Genomic DNA, 24,925 nt, shown 5'->3' on the forward strand with positions numbered 1-24,925 from the left:
ATGAAAGACTTCACACTCCTGAGAGAGGGACAAAAGAAACAGGAGGCACACCTGGGACTTCTTGTCACATGACCCACATAAGCCTGTAGGTTCTTTAGGCCTTTTTATTTTTTCTGGTCTTGTCCTGTGCTTCTGAACACAATCCTAAAGTAGTTGTTGTTATCATTTTCCATTTTTCTAACATTGAATGATGAAAACATTTCATGTACCAATGAACAATAGCCGAATGAGTGGAATAAAAGGAAGATACAAACATTCAACCTTGGGACAACAAAGGGATCGGGCATCGTGGCCATTGTTGGCAACAAGAGAGGCTTTGGTCCTGTGCACAAAGCAAGTGCTTAACAACCTTTATAATTATAGGTAATCTGGAAAGGATATTAAGCTTTTTATATCCTAACACAATAGATTGTTTTTTATTTAAAGGACTTTATGTTTTAAGAGTGCTTTCAGGTTCACAGAAAAATTAAATGGAAGCTACAGAGATTTCCATTTACCCCTGGTCCACACTTGCTCAGCCTCCCCTGTTACTCACACCCGCCTCCAGAGTGGTATAATTATTATAATCCAGGGTCTACATGGGTGCAGCATAATCAACCCAGATTCCATAGTTTACATGAAGATCCCTCTTGATGCACATTCTATGGGTTTCGAGAAATGTGTAATGACACCATTACATTATCAGACAAGGAGTTTCACTGCCCTAATACTCTTCTGTGTCTATACAACAGTTTTTAAAAACTTATAGGCATATTTCTGAGATTTAATAAAGTTTTAAGAAATTGATTTTTTTGACTGATGTGTGATGCATTATAACTTTTCCTATTTAATATAATGGGTTTCTTATTTATTATAAAAGGTTCACTACTGGCAATTTTACTAAGAATGTGTTGTAGAAACGCTTTAGTGATAGTAAATGGGAGACACCTGAACTAAGTTCAAAAGCATATTAGAGCAAATTTTAAATTGTGCCAGTTGGGAAGCTTTGGGCTGTGTATAGCTCAGTGGGTGAAAATATAAATAAAATGTTATTTCACTCAAGAAGATAAGAAATAAAATGCTTGCAGGATCAACTGATTCTTACAATGTACCACAAAGGAGTCAAATCCTTCCTATATTTCTGCTCTGCCATCCATCCCTGGGGAGTTGGTTCATCCTCTTAATCTTGTTCCCTCCTGATCCCAAGATGGCTGCCATTGATCTAGGAGTACCGTGTCATTGACACTATGTAGAGGCAAAAAAGATCTCATGCCTTTTGAGATTGAGTAAAAATTTCTAAGAACCTTCATTAGATAGAGTCCCTCTCATTGCTCACAGCCAGAAGAGGTTGTGTTCATCAATTTTCTATTTGTGTGACAAAATACCTGAGGGAGATAAATTTAAAGGGGGAAAGATTTCTTTTGGCTCATGGTTTCAGAGATTTTTGGTCAATAATCACTTGGCTCTGTTGTTTCTGGGCCTGTGGGCGAAGCAGAACATCATGGTGGGGAGTGCGTGGTGGAGAGAAGCTGTTCACTTCACAGCGACCAGAAAGGAGAGAGGGGGTGGGGGTGGGCAGGGACAAAATACACCTTCTACGTCACATCCCTGGTGACCGACCTCTTCCAGCTAGGACTACCTCCTAAAATTTTCACCATCTCCCAAGGGCCTGTGAGTGGATGACTCCATTTTTGATGAGACCAGAGACCCCATAATCCAATCACCTCCCAGAGGCCCCACTCTGAACACTGCCATATTGGGGACCAAGCATTTAACCCAGGAGTTGTTTGGGGGACTTTAAAGACCCAAACCATAACAAAAGTCATGTGCCCCATTCTCAAAATAGAAGTGAGGGGAACAGGAGGATCACAAGGAGTTGAGACCAGGAATCTCAACCCCAGCTGTGTGTTAGCAATATCTGCAATATCTTCACGCCTGACCTCACAACAGACCAACACTTTATAGAGCGGTTCTTCCAGGGGTAGGGTGTAGTTTTAATTTCCTAAGTGTTTTTGATGGGTAACCGGATTAGAACAACTCTTTTTTAAAAAGTATTTTATTGGTTATTAATGGACCTTTATTTATTTATATGTTTATAAGCAATGCTGAGAACCAGACCCAGAGCCTCACCCATGCGAGGTAAGTGCTCTATCACTGAGCCACAACCCCAGCCCCAGAACAACTCTTTCCACTAATCATAATGGACAGGGAAGGGCATGTTCCCTAAAGCATATGGACAGTAAATATTAAACAGTTATTGGCAGAGAACATAATCAGGACATGTTTGTTGCGCAGGCAAATGAGTGTGTTTGACACATATGGCATGCTCCTATTTCTCTAGGTTAAAGAATTATATAAATACAAAATGACATATATATGAGGGGAAAAATCTGGAGACTCTAGATCAAACTTTTAACAGTGATAATAATGATGGGGTAGGAGGAGGATTCATTACAGATGATATTTACTCATGAGTTGAACTTTTATCATTAATCACATAACCAGTAAAACAACAAAGATACACCACTTTTGCAAAAAAGTTTTTTTTTTTTTTTTTAATTATAAAGGCTGCTTTATCCCTGTAGGGTGACCTCAGTGGGACAGGCAGCCCAATCCTTTGTTTAGGAACAACTCATTATTATGAGTGTGGAATTGATTGTATTTCTCCCTTATCCACGGGATCAAGGGAAAGCTAAACTCTGATGGTGACAATCTCATTTCCCTTGCCAGTGATTGGTGCTGGCCAGGACTTGTGGTCAATACAATGGGAGGAGGCAGCTGGCTTCCGGTGGGGGTGGGAAATATTTCTCTACTTTTCAAAGAGACACCGGAAGTGGCGCTCTCTTCTCCCTAACATATTCCTGATTACATTTGATACCTGGCTGTTGCAGCTGCCCTCTTGTGATTAAAATAAGACCGTCCACTCACTGTGGGTGGCAGAGTGAAATTACAGAAAGGACTGGTGTCCTCTTTGGTGGCATGTTTTCAAGCCTGAGATATGACGTCCAAGGAATAAAGTGCACTAATCTTAAGGGTTCAGCTTGGTAAATTTTTATAGGCATCTACACTTCGTGTAACTGCTTCCCACAACAAGATACAGCAACTTGCTTCTCTCCAGGGGGCTCATCCTTCCCAGTCTTCGGTTGCAGTGGAATAGAAAGGACTAAGGAAACCCACTGGGGAGGATGCAGCCCGCAGGGCCCGGCCATAAAAGCAAGTCCTTACCACTCTTGGGTCTGAAGGACCAGTGGAAGAACCTGTCCCTGCAACCTGATAAGATGTGTAACTGTGGACAGGGACTGTTCCACAGAGGCCTTGAGCTGCCGGGGAACAAAGACAAGGACATGTGCAGAGGGAAGAATGAGTACCCAAGCTCTCTTGTCTCTCACCATCTGATTTTTTTCCCAGTGTTGTATGGACTGAACCCAACCAGAGGTCAGAGGGTAAAGGAGCCCAGGTGACAGAGTGTGTGGAGGTCAGCCTTCTGGAACACAGAAAGATGGCTAGGAGAGGCGGAAATGGACACATGACTGGCCTCCTCACCTTCAGCTTGAGCTTCCTGAGGGTGGACAGGAAGTGCTTGAGAGGTAATGCTGAGGTGTATTTTCTTCATAAACCCAAACATCATAAACATCATTAGACTGCCTACTAGCCCCAGAAACAGCCATAGCTGATTATCTGTTACACACTACATCAGATTTTACGCATACACACACTGAACACACGGGTCTGTGGAAGATCCTCTTTCCCAAGATGACCACAGCAATGTCTCTGGTCTCAGATGCTCTTCCTGACATTGCCACTCCCTACAACAAGGTAAGTCTCTTTCCCCATCCCTTGAACCTGGTGGGGGAGGGGGGCTTTGTGATCACCTTGACAGATAGCCTGTGGCAGGCGAAACGCTGTGTGACTTAAAACTCTTTCTCTTGGGGTCCTTGTCTTGGGAACCTAGCCACCATGTTGTAAAGAAGCCCAGGTCACAGGAAGAGGCCACATGTGAGAGTTCTGGCTGATTGCCATCTGAGATGACAGCAGGCAGTCTGCACCAACTGCCAGATGGGTGAAAGAAGAAGCTTCCAGAAGCTTCTGGTTCTCAGCGTTCAGGCCACGCCAGCTGACGCTGCATGGAACAGAGGCAGTGATCCCCACTAAGTGCTGCCCAAATTGAATATCTGTAACAAAAATAAATGTTGTTGCGTTATTTAAGCCATTGAACTTTGGCATAATTTGTTCCATTAGTCACATTGACTACAACAGAGGCAATAGGAGGGGTAAACTCCCCGGCTGTGGAGCCAGACTGCTTAGGCCTGATGTGGCCTCTCCCACTTATCCCTGTGTTAATATGTGACAAGTTGTTTCAGTGCTAATCCTCAATTTCTTCATCTGTAAAATGGGACTGATGACATTCAAATGTCATTAAAGAGTAGTATTAGTGTCTAAAACCCTCAGGCTAGCCTTCAGCACGTTAATTGAATTATAACGGTTCATTGAGTGCATGAAAGACGACCAGGAACACCCACTGATCAATAAAGCTAAGTGTATTAAGTTGACGGTAGGAAAGGAGAACAACACCTTGAAGTTTTAATAGTATCTCAAACTGAAGAAATGAAGTACTACAGAATGGGTTTACTTTTGATCTCTTCCTCAGTAAGCACTCTTTGCTTCTAGGAAAAGTATTAATAAATAACTATTATTTATTGGGGAAAAAAAGGAAGGATATCTGTAGGGTTTAAAGATTGTTTGGGGTCATTTTAAGGTGGATCATGTTATGAGAGATTGCAACAAATCACCAAGTTGATGTTAAAGCAGGAGATGGAAGCATCTTCATACACTAGCTCGTGGACCAAAGAGCAGGCTGCAAGTCTACACCCTTCAACCCCCACCGGGGGTTTGAGGATACCTTTTATATCATAAGTAAAGCATGTCAGTACATTACTCATAAGTGGCTGTTACTATGATTCAAGACCATACACAAACATCATGAGCTGTAAAAGCATAAGCAGAAACGGAAGTGGGTCAAAATGACCCTCATTGAGTACAAGTTAAAGAATGGTTGCTAACATCCAGACAAGCATTCTCTGACAGGGTATATTGTCCAAGAAAAATCCACACCAAAAAAAGAGAACAATTTTACATTGTAGAAGAGTTGCCATTTTGTGTTGTCAAACATGCTGTGCTAAGCCACTGTGGATGGGTATGGAGGCAGGGTGCACCCATGGGAGAAGTATTTCTTACATGATGTGCATTCTCAGGGTAAAATGGGGTCTGTTTGGTGGTTGCCCATATAGCCCGGCCCACAACAGTCATTCAAGGCAGGTAACTGGTTGTCACTGGGTAGTTTATGATATATCTGTGTGGTGAGCTGCCTCTGCCGTTTATGCAGACTATGGTCGCCATTACAAGATGGCGCTGGCTCCGCTGTGGTATGTGACAAACAACTCCTTATTTGGGAGAGTTGGCGCATGGTTTTTCAGCACCCTATGAGAAAGTGCCACGTGGCAGCTTCGCATTGGGGCTTGAGATGCTTTATTAAGGCTGGGAGGGGCATCCGAGGGAGTAGAAGAAGAAATATCAAGGGCCTGAATAAACCGCTGAAAGAAGATTCCCGAGTTGCATCTTCCTTGCGGGCAAGGGGTCGCGACAAGTGGTGCCGAAACCCGGGAACCAGAACTTTCAGCGGTCAGGGGTGGTGCACCGGTTAGTCCCAGGTAAGTGGGATCCGCGATCAAAGTGGGGTGCTCCTCGGTAATTAAAGAGAGAGCGGGAAAAAAATAATAATAAATAAGACGCTCCTCTGTAGATAAAGAGAGAGCGGGGAAAAATAATAAAATAAGACGTTCCTCTGTAAATAAGGAGAGAGCGGGGTTTGTACTTTCACTTTCTTTATACTGCTTGGAACAGTATGGGCGCTACTTCCTCAAGCCCAATTTTGCTGGCCTTGGACGGGTTACTGCGTTCTAAGGGACTTAAAGTGAAGCGGAGCACATTACAGAGGTTTTTAGAAGAGACTGACTCTGTAGCTCCTTGGTTTGCTTTTTCAGGAGTCTCACGATTCCCAGTTGGGACAAGTTAGGGAAAGATCTGGATTTCGCTTACAAACAAGGAACTTTGAAGGGCGGTACCATTCCACTTTGGAAATTAGTGAGGGGGTGTATAATGGATGGTAAATGCCAGAAAGCTGTGAGCGAGGGTCAGGCCGTTCTTGAGCAATTGCATGAAGAAAAATCGGAGGGGTCACATAGCGAGGTAGCAGAAAGTATTAGGAGTAAGAGTGGTGAACAGACAAGGGAGTCTGAAGTTAAACAGAGGAGAAGGCTCTATCCGGACTTGACTGAGTTAAAAACTCCCAAGGACACAAGTAGCTCGGACAGTTCTGAGGAATTGGACAAGTTATTACAACAATTACGTTAGACTAAGATAAAAAAGAAAAAACGGGAAACAACAGATGTAAAAGCCTGCTGTGAGAAGGGTAATAAATCCAGTTCTGGGGAGGAAGTTGAGAACCTAGAGGAGGGCTCTATACCTGATGTTCCACCCATAGATCCACCCATTGCTCTGCCCCCGTACGGGGGAGGAATCCAAAGCTCTGGGAGGACTTTCCATACCCAAGTGTGGAGAACAGTTAATACAGACATGGGACTAGCATACCCAGTTTTTCAGGACAATAATAGGGGAAGATACCATGAGCCTTTAGATTTTAAAATAATTAAGACTTTGGCTGAATCCGTCCGTACTTATGGCATAGATGCTGCTTTCACCCTTACTCAGGTGGAAGGACTGACTAGATTCTGCATGACCCCCTTAGATTGGGCTGGCTTAGTCTGAGCCTGTGTCTCCCCAGGAAAATATCTAGATTGGAGAGCATTCATGTTAGAGGGTGCAGTAGAACAGGCTGCTCAAAATCACAGCAGCTATAGTGACAGCCGTAGCAGTGTCTGCTGCTGCAGCAGTTACGGCCGGAGTAGCCATGGCCAGTCAGGTACAAACTGCTGCCACTATTAATAATGTTATTCAACAAACTTCCACCATACTCAAATCTCAAAATAAAATTAATCAACATATTTTGTCAGGGATTTTGGCTGCTAACCAAAAAATAGATATACTTCAAGTTCAGCTAAAAGAATTGTCTGACCTGGTACTTTTGGGTTGCATTGACCAACGTGCGCATTTATGTATAACCTCTGTCAGATTTAATGATTCCAGGAATGCTTCCCGCATCATCGGTGACTATTTGGCCGAGAATTGGTCCATGGCGGCGGAAGACATGATCCAGTCTCAACTAACCCAGATAGCTGTCTTGAATAGTACCCGTGTTGATCCCGTGACTTTGGGACAATTCACCCGTTGGATTTCTTCTGCTTTTTCCTTTTTTAAGGAGTGGGTGGGAGTAGGAATTTTTGGTGCAATGTGTTGCTTCGGTATGTTCCTCTGTTTGTGGTTTCTCTGTCGCCTTAAGGCCCGCAGTGCTCAAGATAAGGCTATGATCATACAAGCTCTTGCAGCTTTAGAAAATGGCAACTCACCTCAAGTCTGGCTTGCGCATCTTAAACAGTAAATCTTTGACATGGTCATTGCACCCCAAGTTATTATAACATTGCACTGGGATTGACATGTCTTTCCTCGTTATTCTTTTAGTGTTGGAAAGCCCTTGCACTCTGCCGGTCTTGCTACCATTGCACGCAGATGGGTTTCCACACTAGTGCCTTTGACATGGTCGTTGCACCCCAAGTTATTCTAACATTGCACTGGGTTCGACATGTCCTTCTTTTGTCTTTCTTCTAGTGCTGGAAAGCCCTTGCACTCTGCAGGTCTTGTTGCCATTGCACGCAGAAGGGTTTCCACACTGGTCTTTAGCTATGGCTTTAAAGCCCGTGCCTTTCTCTCAGGGTGTCGCCAACTTAATTGTGGTTGTCCTACAGAGGTTGTCCCAGCTACCCCCTTTTGTTCACCATCGTCATGATACAGGATGCGAGGCAAGGCACTGCACTTGAGTGATCCGGCAGTGGACCGGGACCTCAAGGAGAGCATGTCCTATTGCATGCGGGTTTGACGTGTCCACGCCCCGCCCCACGAAAAAAGGCGTCGGCTGATATGGAGTCAGATCTGGGGAAGGGCCCTCCTTAGGACTGAGCCATACTATGCAGCCATTCTGCACAGTGGGATAGGACCTCTACTCTCGCCTGTATTATTTTAAGAAAACAGAAAGGGGGAACTGTGGTGAGCCGCCTCTGCCGTTTATGCAGACTATGGTCGCCATTACAAGATGGCGCTGGCTCCGCTGTGGTATGTGACAAACAACTCCTTATTTGGGAGAGTTGGCGCATGACTTTTCAGCACCCTATGAAAAAGTTCCACATGGCAGCTTCGCATTGGGGCTTGAGATGCTATATTAAGGCTGGGAGGGCATCCGAGGGATTAGTAGAAGAAATATCAAGGGCCTGAATAAACCGCTGAAAGAAGCTTCCCGAGTTGCGTCTTCCTTGTGGGCAAGGGGTCGCGACATATCTGCTTTGGATTGGTGGACCCACAGAGGCAAGAGCCTTAAGTGAGTCTTAGTGAGCAAGTTATCTATATTAATAAGTATGGTGTTTAGTTGACTCATTCTTACCTTCCAAGAGCAGGTATTTCCTGGAACAAGCACCTGGGCTATTATAACTTGGTCCCAATATTGCTTAACACAGGGACAGAAAAGAGCATTGTTTTCAGCTCTCACTCTTATACAGGTTTATTTTCATGGAAAGGGGACCATACTCTACCTATTAATTGAAATTTACCTTTTCATTTAATTGCGTATCTTGGACACCTTTCCTCATCAGCAATTAATATCAGTTGATTTTATTCACTGTCAACTCTGCCTGATATTCATGTGTATACGTGCAGGGTGACCTATTTTCCCCTTCCTGTATCAACAGGTACCTATTGTATCCCAGGCAGTGGGGCTGGGGGACCCAGATCCTTAGCTCAGTGCCTAGCCCAGATTTGGCTCCCCCAGAAAAATTTGGTAATTGAAAGGAGACACAAAATCTTGTAAGGCACCCCCCCATGTGTGTCGTTGGGCTCCCTCCATTACTGAATTTTATCCTGTCCCTGTTTGTCACCCTAATTAGGGATCATCTCAGGATGTTCATCACCCAGGAGAAATCTAGTGTGACAGGGGGAGGATGGGGATGCTCTGAGAGGCAGAGAAGCTGCGGGGTGGGTGGCCAGCTGGGACTCAGAGGTTCTCAGGTGTCTAGGAGAGCTGTGGGCACTGAGCCAGCATCAGGACATATTTGAGTTTCCATGGTTATGGACTTCAGTTGAAGCCCTTGGGACACCGCTGCCTGAGGCAAGGCAAGGGTTAAACCAGCAAGGATCCAAAAGACAGCATAAGGGCCACCTCTTCCCCATGCCATGAGGACTTTCCCCTACCTCATGTCACTTTGGGGAGAAGGAAGCAGAGGAGGAAACATGGAAAAGAAATAAAGTAGATAGTCAGAAACAACTTTTATGAAGGTTTGGGTTTTCAACCAGGGATGGTGTCATACCACTAGGGGGCACATGTGTGTGCGCACGTGTGTGTGGGGGGGGGACTGGGAATTGAACCCAGGACCTCAGGCATGCTGGCAAGCACTCGACCACTGATCTGCATGCCCAGCCCTCTATCCACTTTTTCTTTTCTCTTTAATGCTTTTCTTTTATTATTGTTGTTGTTTTTATTTGTTCTACTTAGTTGTACATGACAGCAGAATGCATTCCAATTCATCGTACACAAATGGAGTGCAACAATTCCATTCTCTGGTTGTACACCGAGTAGAGACGCACCATTCGTGCAATCATACGTGTACCTAGGGTAATGATGTCCATCTCATTCCATCAACTTTCCTACCCCTATAACCCCTCTCCACCCTCCCCTTTGCCCAATCCATCGTTCCTCCATTCTTCCCATGCCTTGCCCCCCCATCATAGATCAGCGTCCATTAATCAGAGAAAACATTTGGCCTTTAGTCTTTGGGGATAGGCTTGCTTCACTTAGCATAATATTCTCCAACTCCATTCATTTACCTGCAAATGGTATAATTTTATTTTCATTTAATGCTGAGTAATATCCCATTGTGTGTATATACACCACAGTTTCTTTATCCATTCCTCTATTGATGGGCAGCTAGGTTGGTTCCACTGTTTAGCTATTGTGAATTCAGCTGCTATAAACATTGATGTGGCCATATTACTATAGTACGCTGATTTTATCTCCTTTGTTTATATGCTGAGGAGCAAGATAGCTTGGTCAAATGGTGGTTCCATTCCAATTTTTCTGAGGAATCTCCACAGTGCCTTCCAAAGTGGTTGCATCAATTTGTAGTCCCACAAGCAATGTCTGAATGTACCTTTTCCCTACATTTTCTCCAACACTTATTATTGCTTCTATTCTTGATAGCTGCCATGCTGACTGGGGTGAGATGAAATCTTAGAGTAGTTTTCATTTGCATTGCTTTAATTGCTAAAGATGTTGAACATTTTTTCATGTATTTGTTGATCATTTGCATATCTTCTTCTGGGAAGTGACTGTTCAGTTCCTTAGTCTATTTATTGATTGTTTGTTTGTTTGTTTGTTTTTTTGGCATCAAGTCTTTTGAGTTCTTTCCATATCCTAGAGGTTAGTGCTCTATCTGATGTGCATCTGGTAAAAATTTGCTCCCATACTGTCGGCTCTCTCCCCTCAATGATTGTTTCCTTTGCTGAAAAGCTTTTTAGTTTGAATCCATCCCATTTATTGATTCTTGATTTTATTTATTGATTCTTGATTTTATTTCTTGTGCTTTAGGAGTCTTGTTAAGGAAGTCAGGATCTAATCCCACATGATGAAGATTTGGGTCTATTTTTTCTTCTGTTAGTCACGGGGTCTCTGGTCTAATTCCTAGGTCTTTGATCCACTTTGAGTTGAGACTTTTTTTTTTTTTTAATTACAAAAATTTTCAGCCAGCCACAGTGGTACATGTCTGTAATCCCAGCAATTTGGGGGACAGAGGCAGGAGGATGAAAAATTCTAGGTCAGCCTCGACAAACTAGCGAGGCCCTAAGCAACTTACCGAGATCCTGTCTCAAAATAAAAAATGAGTGGGGCGTGGTGGTGCATGCCTGAAATCTCAGCAGTTCAGGAGGCTGAGGCAGGAGGATCACAAGCTCAAACCCAGACTCTGCAAAAATAGAGGCACTAAGCAACTTAGTGAGATCGTGTTTCTAAATAAAATTACAAAATAAGGGCTGGGCATGTGGCTCAGTCGTTGAGTGCCCCTGAGTTCAGTCACCAGTAACACCACCACCCCCCCCCTCCACCACCAAAGAATAAAATGAAAAATACAAAGATCTGGGAATGTTGCTCAGTGGTTAAGCATCCCTGGGTTCAATCCCCAGTGGCAGGGGAGGGGAGAATCCAAACAGAAAACTAGAAAGAATAATAGAATAAAAATGCATATATTCATTACCTGGATTTCTCAGTTATATGTTTTTCTTTTTTTTGGCCATAATTGTTTTATGTAAGTGGTTTAAAATAAATTACAAACATCCTGACATTTCACCCCTACATGCATTTCTGGAAAATGAAAAACGTGTTTTTGCATCTTCTGGGGGCACTCCTAGTTGACCCTGGGGACTGCTATCCGCATTGAAGCGTGTGAAGGGCAGAGGCTATGTGTCCTGTAGTGTGTGGTTTACTTCATCATAGACACAAGCCATCTGCCCAGGGCTCCCAGAGCATCACCCTAGAGAAGGCACCTGTCGCACAGAAGGATGGATTCGCCCGTGCAGGGTGTGTGGGTGGAGATGGGAAGGGTGCTGTCGTATGCTTATTCTTTATGCATATATATGTTTTATTATAAAATTACACATATGGGGCTGGGGTTGGGGTTCAGTGGTAGAGCACTTGCCTAGCACATGTAAGGCACTGGGTTCGATCCTCAGCACCACATTAAAAAATAAATAAAATAAAGGTATTGTGTTCATCTACAACTAAAAATAGTTTACAAATTATATAAAGCTGGTAAAATGCAGGATGTACAAAAAAGTCTAAAGAAGCAATACGGGGCATATTTTCTGCTATTGATTATCTCTGTACACTGTTGAGATCCCACTAAATATATACACTGCTTCCTGTTTTGGGGAGATGGGTACTGGGGATTAAACCCAGGGGTGCTTAACTACTGAGTTACATCCCCAGCCTTTTTAAATTTTTTATTTATGAGATAAGGTTTTGCCCAGTTGCTTATGGCCTTGCTAAGTTGCTGAGGCTGGCCTCAAACTACAATCCTCCTGTCTCAGCCTCCCAAGCTGCTGCAAGTACAGGTGTATGCCACTGCTCCTGGCTTATGAATACTTTTAATAGGTGATTTAGTCTCCTGTTCTCTCCTTACTCACCACAACCTAGTGGGGCAGAGAGCAGCAAAGTGAGAGAAGATCTATTTCTGAGACAAAACAAGTAATGCTATGTTTTCCAAAAATGTGTCTGAGTTGTCACTTGTTAATTTGTTTGCACCTTATCTACTTGTGACCTCAATTAATACTTGGGATGACTTTGCAATGGAAGGGTGTCATGCTCATTTTCAGATGAGATGCCGAGCTTAGGAAACCCATCCAAGGTTCAATAGCTTGTGCTTGTCACATTCTGACTCACAGCCCTCAGAACACAAAAATCAGTTGGTTTCATGTCTGCAGATTGAGCTAACTGCGGATAGAACATGTTCAGCGGAAAAACTGCTGCTGTATTAGATGTGTATAGATTCTTTTTCTTATCATTATTCCATGCACGATATAGTATAACAACTATTTACATTGTATTGTGTTAGAGACAATTTAAAGGATACAGGAGGATGTGCACAGGTTAAATGCAAATATGCTATTTTATGTACAGAACTTGAGCATCCGCAGATTTTGAGAACCTCACAGGTCTAGACATCAGTCTCCCAAGGCCCAGAGCTCCAATAGCACAGCCTTGTAGAAAACTTGTCCTATAGCAAGACACATGTGTGTGGGAATGGGTGTCATTTATTTATTCTATATATGTGTATATTTATGTATGTATTTTTTTGATACTGGGGATTGAACTCAGGGGTACTCGACCACTGAGCCACATCCCCAGTCCTATTTTATAGTTTTTATTTAGAGACAGGGCCTCACTGAGTTGCTTAGCACCTCTCCATTGCTGAAGCTGGCTTTGAACCTGCGATCCTTCTTGCTTCAGCCTCCAGAGCCGCTGGGATTATAGGCATACACCACTGCACCCAGCTATATGTATGTTTTTATTATAAAAGCAGCACATAAATTGGTCAGCACATAAATTGAGGAAAGTCACTTCATGGGTACTGAGGGATGACTGAACAGCTCTGGGTGCTGGAGACAGATGCAGGGATATTGAGAGGCAAAGCAGGCGACTGACTCAGGGGTCTTGGAAGGAGACATTCAGACTCATTTCTGTTGAATCTTAAATGACAAGTAGGATTTAACTAGTTTGGGGAAGTCCTTCATTCCCACTTTGATCATTTCTTTCTAGGTTGGAATGGGGCTTGGGGAGGAAGAGCCATGTATAATGTCCTATCTATAGCTATGTAGGAGTGCCTGGGGCCAGTACCTAGAGTGAGAACACAAACTACCTGTAGTAGATGAAGATGGCCACAAGTTCTTTGACACTCTTTTCAGTCAAGAAGTGGGTTCTATTTTCCTTCTGTGAATCTGGGCAAATTCTGACTTGATGAATAATAGCAAGAGTGAAGTTGAGACCATCTTCTGGCCCAGGCCTCAGAAAATCAGAAGTGTTCACATTCTGTTTCTTGGAACACTTGCTCTTTGAACCCAGCTGCCATGTGTAAGGAAGCACAAGCAGTCCTATGGAGAGGCTCGTTTATTTTATTTTTTTTAATTGATTTTATTTTATTTTTTAAATACGTGACAGTGGAATGCATTACAATTCTTATTACACATATAGAGCACGATTTTTCATATCTTTGTATATAAAGTATGTTCATGTCAATTCATGTCTTTAAACATGTACTTTTTTGGCATTACAATTTTTATTACACATATATCCCACAATTGTTCATATCTCTGTTTGTATATAAAGTATGTGGACACCCAATTTGTGTCTTCATACATGTACTTTGGATAATGATGTCCATCACATTCCACCATCCTTGCTAATCCCCTGCCCCTCCCTTCCTCTCCCTCCCCTTTGCCCTATTTAGAATTCATCTGTTCCTCCATTGCTCCCCGTCCCTACCCCACTATGAGTCAGCCTCCTTATATCAGAGAAAATATTTGCCATTTGTTCTTTTGGGATTGGCTAACTTCACTTAGCATTATCTTCTCCAATGCCATCCATTTTTCCTGCAAATGCCCTGATTTTATTCTCTTTTATTGCTGAGTGAATTTCCATTGTGAATATATACATGCGCGGAGAGGCCCATTTAAAGATAAAGGAGACCACTTGTCTCCAGCCCCAGCCAAGCTCTTAGCCTTTAGGTGGCACCATATTGCTACCTGTGTGAGTGAACCCTCTTGGAAGCAACAGAATCCTCCAGCCCTGCTAGAACCTCCCCCTGCTGATGCTACACGGAGCAGTGATTTTAGAAAACAGTTCTCTAAAAGAGTATGCCCTAGGCTCAGAAGAACTTTCCAAAAGAACTTTGCAACATTCTAAGGATAATTTGTGCTCTGAGCACTGCCTGGCTCCAGGAGGGCTTCTCTGTTTTCCTTCACCTTCTGCCCTGTCTGCCTTGCAGGGGAGGGATGGTGGGGGGTGGATAGGGCAGCATGTCAAAATGTGAGCATGAGCTGAGAGTCACACAGCTGTGTCCTGAGGAAATTATTGAATGTTGAATGCCTGATTGCTTATCTATAAAATGGGGTTGTGGGGTTATGAATAGCCTCTTCCTCATAAGGTTGTTGTGAAGATAAAATGAGATGATGCATGTGTTTTCCAGAGCCCCTCTCAGTGTGCAGGACTTGTTGCTCCGGTGGCCAGGAGTACGCCAGCTACAGAAAGCCTCTTTGCCCAAAGACCCAATCTTTTCATGGGGGCTCATGTCCAAGACTGGTTTATGTTGGAGTATCAATCAGTTGACCCAATGGGAACAGCACTGAAGGACACTGTAGCTTCAGAGCTCTGTGGGATTGGCCAAGGCTGTTATTCGACCTTCATCATAGTTTGATTTCTGTCCAATTCTATGCTGTCCCCTCCCTGTCATGGTGTTGCTACCAAGGGTCCTCGTTAATAAAATATCCTGCACGCTAAACTCCGTCTTACCTGTGACCACGTGCAAAGTGCATAACCCAGAGCCTGGCATGTAGCAGTCATGCGTCACAGTTTTGGATATCCATTGGTTTATATGGTAGCCATATATTGTAATAGAGTGTGACCGTACAACTCTTCTCAACTCCACATTCAGTGACATCATATGGGTAATTTGAAATTGGCACACTGGAGATATTTATGCCATGGAAGTAAGCAAAAGCTACAGGTAGGGCCTCTACTCTAGTGATCCAGTCATTAAACATTCACCAGGGCATCACTCAACGTTGTCACATGGCCACAGGACTGCAAAGGAGGCTGGGGTATGTAGCCTAGCTGCATGTGCAGTAGAAAGGAAAATGGATTTGATACATAGTTGGCTACAAACACCAAGACCCATTCCTGGAACTAGAGCAATTCCAAAACCTACAGTCTGAGTCGAGGGGATGCTGGGGAATCAGCTGCAACGTCTGGCCTACTTAGACCCCCAGTGCCTAGATCAGGACTTGTCCTATGGTCATATTTGGTGGAAGGACCATGGTCTCTTCCACATGGGTCCTTGGATTTGGGAATCCTGGGAGCCCTGAAGAGAAAGGTTAGCAGCCACAGCTTGCATCTCCCAGGGCAGGAAGACAGCAAGTGGCCATGATGCCCATTTCTTCTGGGCCTGGTTGAACCAGCTTGACCAAACGAAAGGCCTTGCCGTGCCACTTGTCCTTGCAAGCCTAGAGGCCTCTATTCAAAATTAGTTCCTCCCAAGGGTTGGTGCTCAAGATGCCAACATTAATTCCTCAAAAGACGGCGCTGAAGCGGCCTGTGGGGCATGTGTGGGCAGAGCGGGCCAAAGCCTCAGGCAGGTGTAAAGGAGACTCTCCCACCCACCTGAGTTATCTTTAGGGGGGGAGCACCAATTAAGGAGGAGAAGCAGTAGAAGATCTGCCAGTTCCTGGCAGCAGCTTCTCTGAAAGCTCATCTGGGTCATGTCTATAAGGGAAGAGGCTGATTGAGGCACTTGGCACCTGAGCTCTGAAATCCTCACCGTTGGGCAGCGTGACAGATATCAGCCCTCAGCAGCTCAGTGCAAGGCAGATCTTATGAGTAAGAGCTCCGGAGCCAGCCAGACAGGGTCCTGTGTGCTCGGTCCTGTGTGACCTGTCAAAAGTGACTTAAACCCCTGTTTCCTCTTTTCTTTTCTTTTTTTTTAAAGAGAGAGAGAGAGAGAGAGAGAGAGAGAGAGAGAGAGAGAGAGAGAGAGAGAGAATTTTCAATATTTATTTTCTAGTTCTCGGCGGACACAACATTCTTGTTGGTATGTGGTGCTGAGGATCGAACCCGGGTCGCACGCATGCCAGGCAAGCGAGCTACTGCTTGAGCCACATCCCCAGCCCCTCCCTGTTTCCTCTTAAACCCCTAATTCCTGCATCTCAGGAGTGGCCAGCACCAGTGCAGTGATTGGCACAGAGTCCTTGATATGGTGAAACAATTCAAAATGGAAAGAGAATGGATTTATATTAAGGACTTACTATCTATCAGCACTTCCTCTGGCACTTCCTGTAGTTGTCACAGCCACTCAGGGTCTCCAAGACCTGAAGAGGAACCCCTGGAGTGTGTGGTTCAGCAGTCAGGCAGAAACACTGGGAGGCGGGCTTCTCTCCACTCGACAGAGAAGGAAACGGTGGTGTTGCACATGCTTTGCCCTCATCCACGTCTGCTTGCCCTGACTTGAGTGACCTCCAAGAGTTGCCTCTTGCCGTGGGACTGGCTGACTGCAAGCACTAATCATTCCTCTCCCAGCATCTTTCACCCAGTGACTGTTGGGAGTTTAACTGATTGGGATCCGTCAAACCTGATCTTCCTAAGCCTTTGACTCTCCTCCTCCATGTCATTCCAGGGAAGTTCTGGCATCTCATTAAATGCAGATCATTGTCAAGCCCAAGTTTCAGTCAACCACCAGGCCAGCCGTTACAGACACCTTCAGCAACCAGAATGAACACATGAAATCCTGAGTGTCTAGTAAATTCACTTAGAGCAATGAATTTGCTCAGTATGGTGTGACGGTCCAGCCTGGATGGAAGACCCTGCAAACTTATACTCACATGTTCCCCACACTTATGTCGCTTTACATGAGCACAGTTTTGCAATTCTTTTGGTGTTTGAGCCATTTCCTTCAAGATCATCCTCGGTGCCTGTCTCCTGGAGCACATTGATATCCGACCCTAGCTATGGGTAGAGGAGCAACAAAGGTCTTGGTGGGTCTTGAGGAGAATGACCATACTCACTCAAGGCATTTGCCTCACCTGAGGTTATCGTGGGATTTTTCAAGCAAAGATATGCTAGCATCGTCATACAGCAGAGGGCAGCCACTTCCACTGGGAAGGGAAGCTCGTAATGATTTGGGGATTCAAGATTATCTGTTTCATCTAGGTTCAACCAGATGTCCCCATTTTTAGTTCTCTGATCCTATTCTTTCCTAATCAGTTTTCTTTTCTTTTTCCTAATCAATTTTTCACACGTGCAGTAAAGCAAATCTGAGTGGCATTGGTAATTTGGTAATCCACACAATTGTATTTGCAATATATTTCTAGTAGCATCAGTCATGGTGTAGCCAGAACCTCTCTAGTTCTCAGATCGTGATTTCAGCTGGCCTTGGCATTTTCTCTCTGTAAGCATTCAAGTGCACTTAGAAGAATATACTCTATACTCAAAACATGATAGGCGTCATCACAGTCAAGTGAAGCTCCACCTGGTCTCCTTAGGCACTTGCTTCACTTGGCTTCTCATCATAATCCAGCACAGGTAATAGCTTGCTGAGTTGGTACTGGATACAGTGAATGACTAGCATCCCATTTCCCACTGGTAGGAGCTCACCACTGCGCAAGCCCAAGGGCATGACCAAACCAATGCCATGCTGAGATTTCTCCTATATCAGCCAGAGTCTACTCAGGAGATAAAAACCACACAGTAATTTGAACAAAGGAAGTTCAAGAAAAGTGTTAACTATAAGACAGGATTGGAATAACAAAGGATTGTCATCTAGTTAAAAGTAAAGAATTGTCAAGAATTCAGGAAGAGCAGATATGGCTACCCATTTCCCCGAGGACTGAAATAGAGTGCCCAAGGAAAAGCCTCCAGGCTTGGGCTATGATCCAGACCTATTCAGACGGGGCATGGTATAGCTCAATGACCCAAGATACTGCACCATCAGGACTTCTAGAACTCTGCCCCATGAAGTCCCAGTGGGAGCTATGCACGAAGAGGTTCCAGGCCTTGGAACTTGCTAAAAACTGCCCAACAGCGTGGCTGTTCACAGGGAGCTGTCTCACCTCAGCATTCCACCTGAAGAAGATTTTGGGGGAACCTTCCTGTCTTTGGGTACTGCTGGCTGCTGCTCTCTGCATGAGCTGGTGCCTGCTCTTCAGGAGGCAAATGTTGGAGAAGCCACTCATGTTGCCCGAGTTGGGTGCTGCAGAGGTCCATGCACAGCAGGAGCCGGCCCTGGAGAAGCCATGGGTGCTGCTGGATCTGGGACCTACAGCAGCTGCCTGTCATGCCTGAGCCTGGTGAAGCATATACTGTAGGAGCCTACCCAGAGGAGCATGCTGGGCACGGAGGAGATGCATCTTCCTGCGGTGTGTCTCCTGTGCCTGCTAATTTTAACCAACATAAATTAGAATAGCCACCGCTGACAAATGAGAAGCAGTGACAAGGGTGAACTTGGGGCTGAGAGGCCATCGAGTTATAACTGGAGCACGGAGCCCGCATCGTGGATCATCTTAGGCAGCACCGTCCAATACAGTAGTCCACGAGCCACGTGTGGCTATCCTAATTTATGTTGATTAAAATTAAGTAAAAATTTGAACTTTTGGCCTTCATATGGCTAGCCACATATGGGTAGTCACCACTATATTAGAGTGTAGAATCTAGAGCATTTCCTCCATGGCAGAAATTTCTCTTGGATCGTGTTGATCTAATAACTCTTAATTGCCTCTTGGCTTTGGCTGCTAGAAAGCATGGAGACAAATCAATCTCCAAGGTCAAGGATAAGGTCAATCTCTACAAAGCATCAACCTGTATTGCCCCTGGCAGCCTCTTACTTTCCCTTCATCCCAATTTCCTAATCTATTTATTTTTCCTGCTCTAGTCCTTTGTGTAAACTTATATATATATATTTTTTTTTTCCAGGATTAGGATGAGTAAAATGAAAACCGTGTAAGAAGAATTGCCTTATTTTTAAAGCTCCTTAGAGATCAACCAGCTCGTTTTCCAAAGAAAGAAGTCAAAACGCAGAGAGTAAAACACGTCACCCGCAGTCACAGAGGCAGAGCTGAGTCGATGACGCAGGGCTTGTGACTCCGTTCTGGGTCTTCCTGTGCAGGATCCACTCCCGTCCCCAACATGGAACGTCAACCCAGGGAAATAATTAGACCTGAGAGCCAACCCGTGATTCATGGCCTTCCTCTGAGCTTCCAAACACAGGGCTTAAAGCCTCGGGTAGATAGGAGAATGTGGGCAGAGACAGGGCAGCAGTCACTTGTCACCCTTACCCCAGGCTCCCCATGCATGGGTGGTCTGTGAGTCCCTCTGTAGCCTCCATGTGGGACCTCATTGACACCTTAAATGAGCCTTGATTCCATCCTCTCCTGGGGTCACTGTGAGTTCCTGGTCCACTGGGCCCCTAAGGGTGCCTCTGCCCACTCACTTGACTAATGTCCCTGCCTCCTTCCCCTCGTGAAGCTACGAGGCCCATGGCTTGCTATAATTTGCAGAAATTGCAGATATATATTTGAAAGTCGTCCATGTATAAAAATGGCTCACAGAAACGTGAGCCTGCAAGGTGGCACCTTCTGCCGTGTGGCATTTCATGCATCATGTTTGCCTCCTGGAGAGCTCTTGAGTCTGCCCACACCTCTCTCCTCACCGCCGCACTCTCACACAGAAGCTGTCATTCCCCCCCCCTTTTGTCCTAAAAGGCTTTGAATTGTCCTCCAACCCCACGATTCTCCTCTCCGCGGCAACGTGTTCTTTAAAAAGGATACGATTTACATACAGCAGAAAACCCACCTTTTGTGTGTGTACGATTCTGTGAATTTTGACAAAACACACACAGTCACAGAGCCACCACCGCAATCAAAGATATGGAACAGTTTTGTCACCCTGAAAGGTTCCTCTCCCCAGGTCCTTTGTGGCCTCTCTCCCTGGCCGCTGGCCACCACAGATCTGTTTTCTCGCCTCACTGTTTTGGGCTTTTCAAAAACATCATATAAAATAGAATAGTCCAGTCGGGGCGTTTTTGAGTCTGGCTTCTTTCAAACAGCACAATTCCTGCGTGGCTCACCCTGCTGGGATGTATGTTAGTAGTTGTACATTTTTGTTTCTGGGTAGAATTTCCATGGAGTAGATGTGTGCAGTTTGTTTATCCCTTCACCAGTCAATGGGCATCTGAATTATTTCCAGGTTTCTGATGATTATGAATAAAGCTGCAACACTCACCTCTTGTTTTTTTTGGAACACACATTTACATTTCACTTGGGTAAATACTTAGAAGTGGGATTGCTGGGTTGGATGATAAGAGTACTTGTACATCCATACGAAAGTAGCAAACTGGTTTTCTTTTCTTTTTTTGTGGGGGGAAGGGTGGTTATTGGGGACTGAACTCAGGGGCAGTCAACCGCTGAGCCACATCCCCAGCACTATTTTGTACTTTGTTTGAACTCATGGTCCTCCTGCGTCAGCCTCCAGAGCCGCTGGGATTACAGGCGTGTGACACTGTGCCCAGATATTTTTCTTTTCTTTCTTTCTTTTTCTTTTTTCTTTTTTTTTTTTTTTTTTTTTTTAGTATTTGTTCTTTTTAGTTATACATGACAGTAGAATTGATTTTGCCATAATTATCCAAGCATGGACTATATCTTGTTCTAATTCAGACCCCAGTACCTCTCTTTTCCCTTCCTTCTCCCTGACCCTCAAACTGTTTTTGAAAATAGTGGTACCATTTTGTTATTCCACCAGTGATGTATGAGAGGTATAGTTACTCCATACCCTCATTCACATTTTGGAATGCTCCAAAAATTAAAAAAAAAAATCAGTGTTTTTTTAAAAAATTCAAATTTAATCGCTTGACTCTCTTGCTGAAAATCCTCTGATCGCTTCCACCCTCCCCACCCCTAGTGTTATGGATTGAGCCCAGAGGTGCTCTACCATTTAGATAGAACTCCCAGTTCTACTTTTTATTATTATCATTATTTTTACTTTGAGACAGGGTCTCACTAAGTTGCTCAGGGCCTTGCTAAGTTGCTGAGGCTGGCTTTGAACTTGCAATCCTCCTGCCTCAGCCTCTGGAGTAGCTAGGATTATAGGCATGTGCTACCACGTCTGGCCTCTGATTGCTTCCTAATGTCCCAAATTCTTGAGGTGGTCTTCAAGATTCTTCAATTCCTACCTCAGGGCTTTCATATGTATTGTTGCTTCTGGTGAAATCCTACCCAGCAGCCACCAGCTTTGCCTACCAAGTCCTTGCTCTCAGGCCACCCATCACTCCCTCACCCTTCCTTAACCCCTAATCAGCTGGCTCCCTTTTTTGTCACCGGGATCTATGACAATTATACTACAATAATGAGTTCTGTAGATTAATACTGACCATCTGCTCCCTCCCTAGAGTGTCAGTCCCACCAGGGCAGGAAGTGGGTCCTGCTCCCCACTGCACCCGAGGGACCGGAACAGAGCGTGGCAGGTGCTTGGTAAGACTCTCTTGGCCAAGAGATCTTGTTTAATCATGTCCGCAGCCCTGAATGGGGACTCTGATTGTCTTCCTGGGCAGGAAGTCTCAGAGAGGGTCAGTAAAGGGCCCTACTTTTGGCTCCTGGTCCTTCCCAGGCTACTATTTTCCCTCTGCCACCTGTTCTGGAAACCCTCTCGTCCCATGAGTGCAAATGGCGGTCAGGAACCAGAGCCCAGAGAGCAGGAGGTGACTGCAGGGAGTCCCCCAGAGACTGGCCTCTGTGCTGCTTTCGCCACACAGGTACGTGACCTTCCAGAGCCGGCAAACCAAACGTCTCTGTGACGATTACAGTACTCGGCTTGGGCCTGCGGCCTCCAGAGATGTTTTCCTAAGGTCTTCTGAGGAGGTAAAACAGGGTTGGGATGGGACATTCAGCTTGTCACAGCCTTTATTTCATTGACTGATCCCAACACCACTGCATTTCTATCCCCATTTTACAGTGGAGAAAAGTGAGACTCAGGTGAAGGAAAAGACCTTCCTAAGTCACACAGCTAAGGCTGCCCGGTTATGCATCACAGGGGACAGCCCATGAGGAGCGTTTTAGGAGGAAAGGAGAGATGTCTATGGCTGGGATTCTCAGAATTCACTGTGTCAGCATCACCTTGTGGCTTTGTTAAAACCCAGATCTATGCCCCCACCACCCATCCCTCAGATCCAATTCACTGGGTCTGGATGGGGATCTGGGAATCTGCACTTCTAACAAATCCCTGGTGAAACTGGGGAACCCCACCTTGAGAACCACTATCTTATGATGTGCTTATTTCTTCAAACCAGTGGGGTCTCTCACTGCCCCTGGAAATCCTAAGAACAGCCCACACCTTAATGAGCCTTTACTACACGATTGACACTGCCCTCATGACTGTACGCACCAATGCATTTAAATTCACCATATCCCTATTTACCAGATGGGGAAGTTGAAACACTAAGATGCTCAGTAATTTGCTCAAGGTTGATCCACTCAGAAGAGCTGAACCCAGGCTGCCTGGCTCTCAAGCCCGCACCTATAAACGTCACACTGTATTTCCCAGTGCTCATATGGTACCTGCCCTTCCACCAAAACAGAAGCGTGGGGGGTGGGTGCTATCTGAATACTCTGTGGGGCAGGGGTCACAGGATGTGGTTAGCATTTTGCTTACACAATGTCCCTCCTCCATTCCCCCCAGTTTAGTTTCTAGACCATATTTAAGTGGAATTTGAATCTTGCCCAATGTCTCAAGCAAGTGACAATTGACAGCTCTGTGGGTATTCTGGAAGCCAACCTCCAGCATGATGCTACTCCTCAGCAGTCAGTGATTATAACTGTCAGGGGCTTGTCAATAGCTTCCCCCTTGGAGTTGGTGGCTCTGAAAGGCAAAGGTGTTTTGAAGAGGATTCTGTGGAGATAAGCTGGCTCAGGGCAGCAGCCCAGAGGGACAGGAGAACAAAAACTCTATCCTGAAGAGCAACCATTGGGAATTCGTGGGGGGAAATGCAGATATCAACTTTCCTGAGGCCAAGTGGCTAGAAGTGGTACAGTTAACCACAGAAACCCAGTGAAAACCAGAGGGAAGTTCTAACACCCCAGCTGGGGCAATGGTTAAGGATCCGCGAGCCCCGTCTCTGATTCTACCCTGTAAGGAATCTGAGGCCCAATGAGGGTCAAGTCCTGCCTGAGAGGTCACACACAAATCAAGTGTCTTGGGCTTCCATTCCAGTGAGCAGGCCCAGAGACCTGGGAGGTGAGGATCAGGTGTGTAGACAAAGGTAGACTCGCGGAAATGGCCGACCGAAGGTGGGATTACGGAAGAGACCAGCCTTATCTTCCTCTGCCTCACTTTCCTAGTCATCTGAGGGGATTCTTCTAATATTAAATGGGGGTTCTCCGTTTAAAAGATTTCAGTGGCTTCCTGTTAGGACGGAGACCAAACCCTTGTAGTACAGCCCGGGAGTTAAGATCAGGAACCTTGGGGACAGGCAGTCCTGGACTTAGGTCGTGGCTTGGCCACTTTTGAGCTGTGTCCTCTTTCTTCCCCCGGGTCAGAATCTTCCAGATGCTGACGTCTTCAATTGATAACTGAGCTGAGAATAGCAAGTACTCTCAGAGGTTTGAGACAATTAGATGAGATGATACAAGTCAAAGGACTTTGCACAATGCTTGACTCCATATTCACTAATTATTTTGATACTTGGCCCTCAAGGCCTTTCCAGACTTTGCCCAAGGTTACAGCCTCAGTCTTTTCTTTTCCCTACCCCATTCTTACAGGCGTCTGTGCTAAGTTCTCTGGTTTTTTTTTTTCGGTCTTGAAAGCCCTTTTTTTTTTTTTTTTTTTTCCCTCTTGACCTTTAAGACTTAGCTTGGGTGTCTCCTTCCCTGATTGATGCTATGAGCTGCTTCTGGAAAGAAAAAGGTCAGCCACCAATATTTGCATAGAGGTTAAGAGCAGGCGTTTAGAGTTTTCAACAGCCTGAGTCTGAGTTTTGATTTTGCCACCTCCTCCCTGTGCAAAGGGAAGACTCACCTCTCTCAGACTCAGTCCCCTCGTAGGTGTGATAGCAATGACCTCAGGATTTGGGAGAGGGTCATAGGAGATGGTCCCTGAAGAGGTCTTACTTAGCCACAGGCTTGGGCAGATGTTGAACCCTGAGTTATCGTACTTAGTAAGTTGTATTAAAGAACTCAATAAAACTCAGTGGGATAACTGGATTATGAAGTACCTATTTCATTGCTTCTCCACCCCTACTGTACTCTCAGCAACGGCCTAATCTATAGGTTCTATTTTATAAGCCTTACGATATAAAGAAATTCTGTGCCTCTGGCTATCTGCCCACCATTCACTCATCTCTCAATTATCCAACTCTCATTTGCCTGCCACTCACCCATCCACCATCCAATGTACACCTATGTACCCACCATCTCGTCACTCCTCTACCAT

The 24,925-nt window shown here is 45.0% G+C and overlaps 1 long non-coding RNA gene across 1 annotated transcript; it reads left to right on the forward strand.

The window, feature by feature from the left end:
- Nucleotides 1-5,551: 5,551 nt before the first annotated feature.
- On the forward strand, nucleotides 5,552-8,444 carry LOC144378075 (uncharacterized). Its single transcript, XR_013439598.1, has 2 exons — nucleotides 5,552-5,687; nucleotides 7,168-8,444. It is a non-coding gene; the product is annotated as an uncharacterized LOC144378075 (long non-coding RNA).
- Nucleotides 8,445-24,925: the final 16,481 nt, after the last annotated feature.

This window comes from Ictidomys tridecemlineatus, chromosome 5 (genome assembly GCF_052094955.1).
Source record: "Ictidomys tridecemlineatus isolate mIctTri1 chromosome 5, mIctTri1.hap1, whole genome shotgun sequence".
In the NCBI taxonomy this organism is placed as follows: Eukaryota; Metazoa; Chordata; class Mammalia; order Rodentia; family Sciuridae; genus Ictidomys; species Ictidomys tridecemlineatus.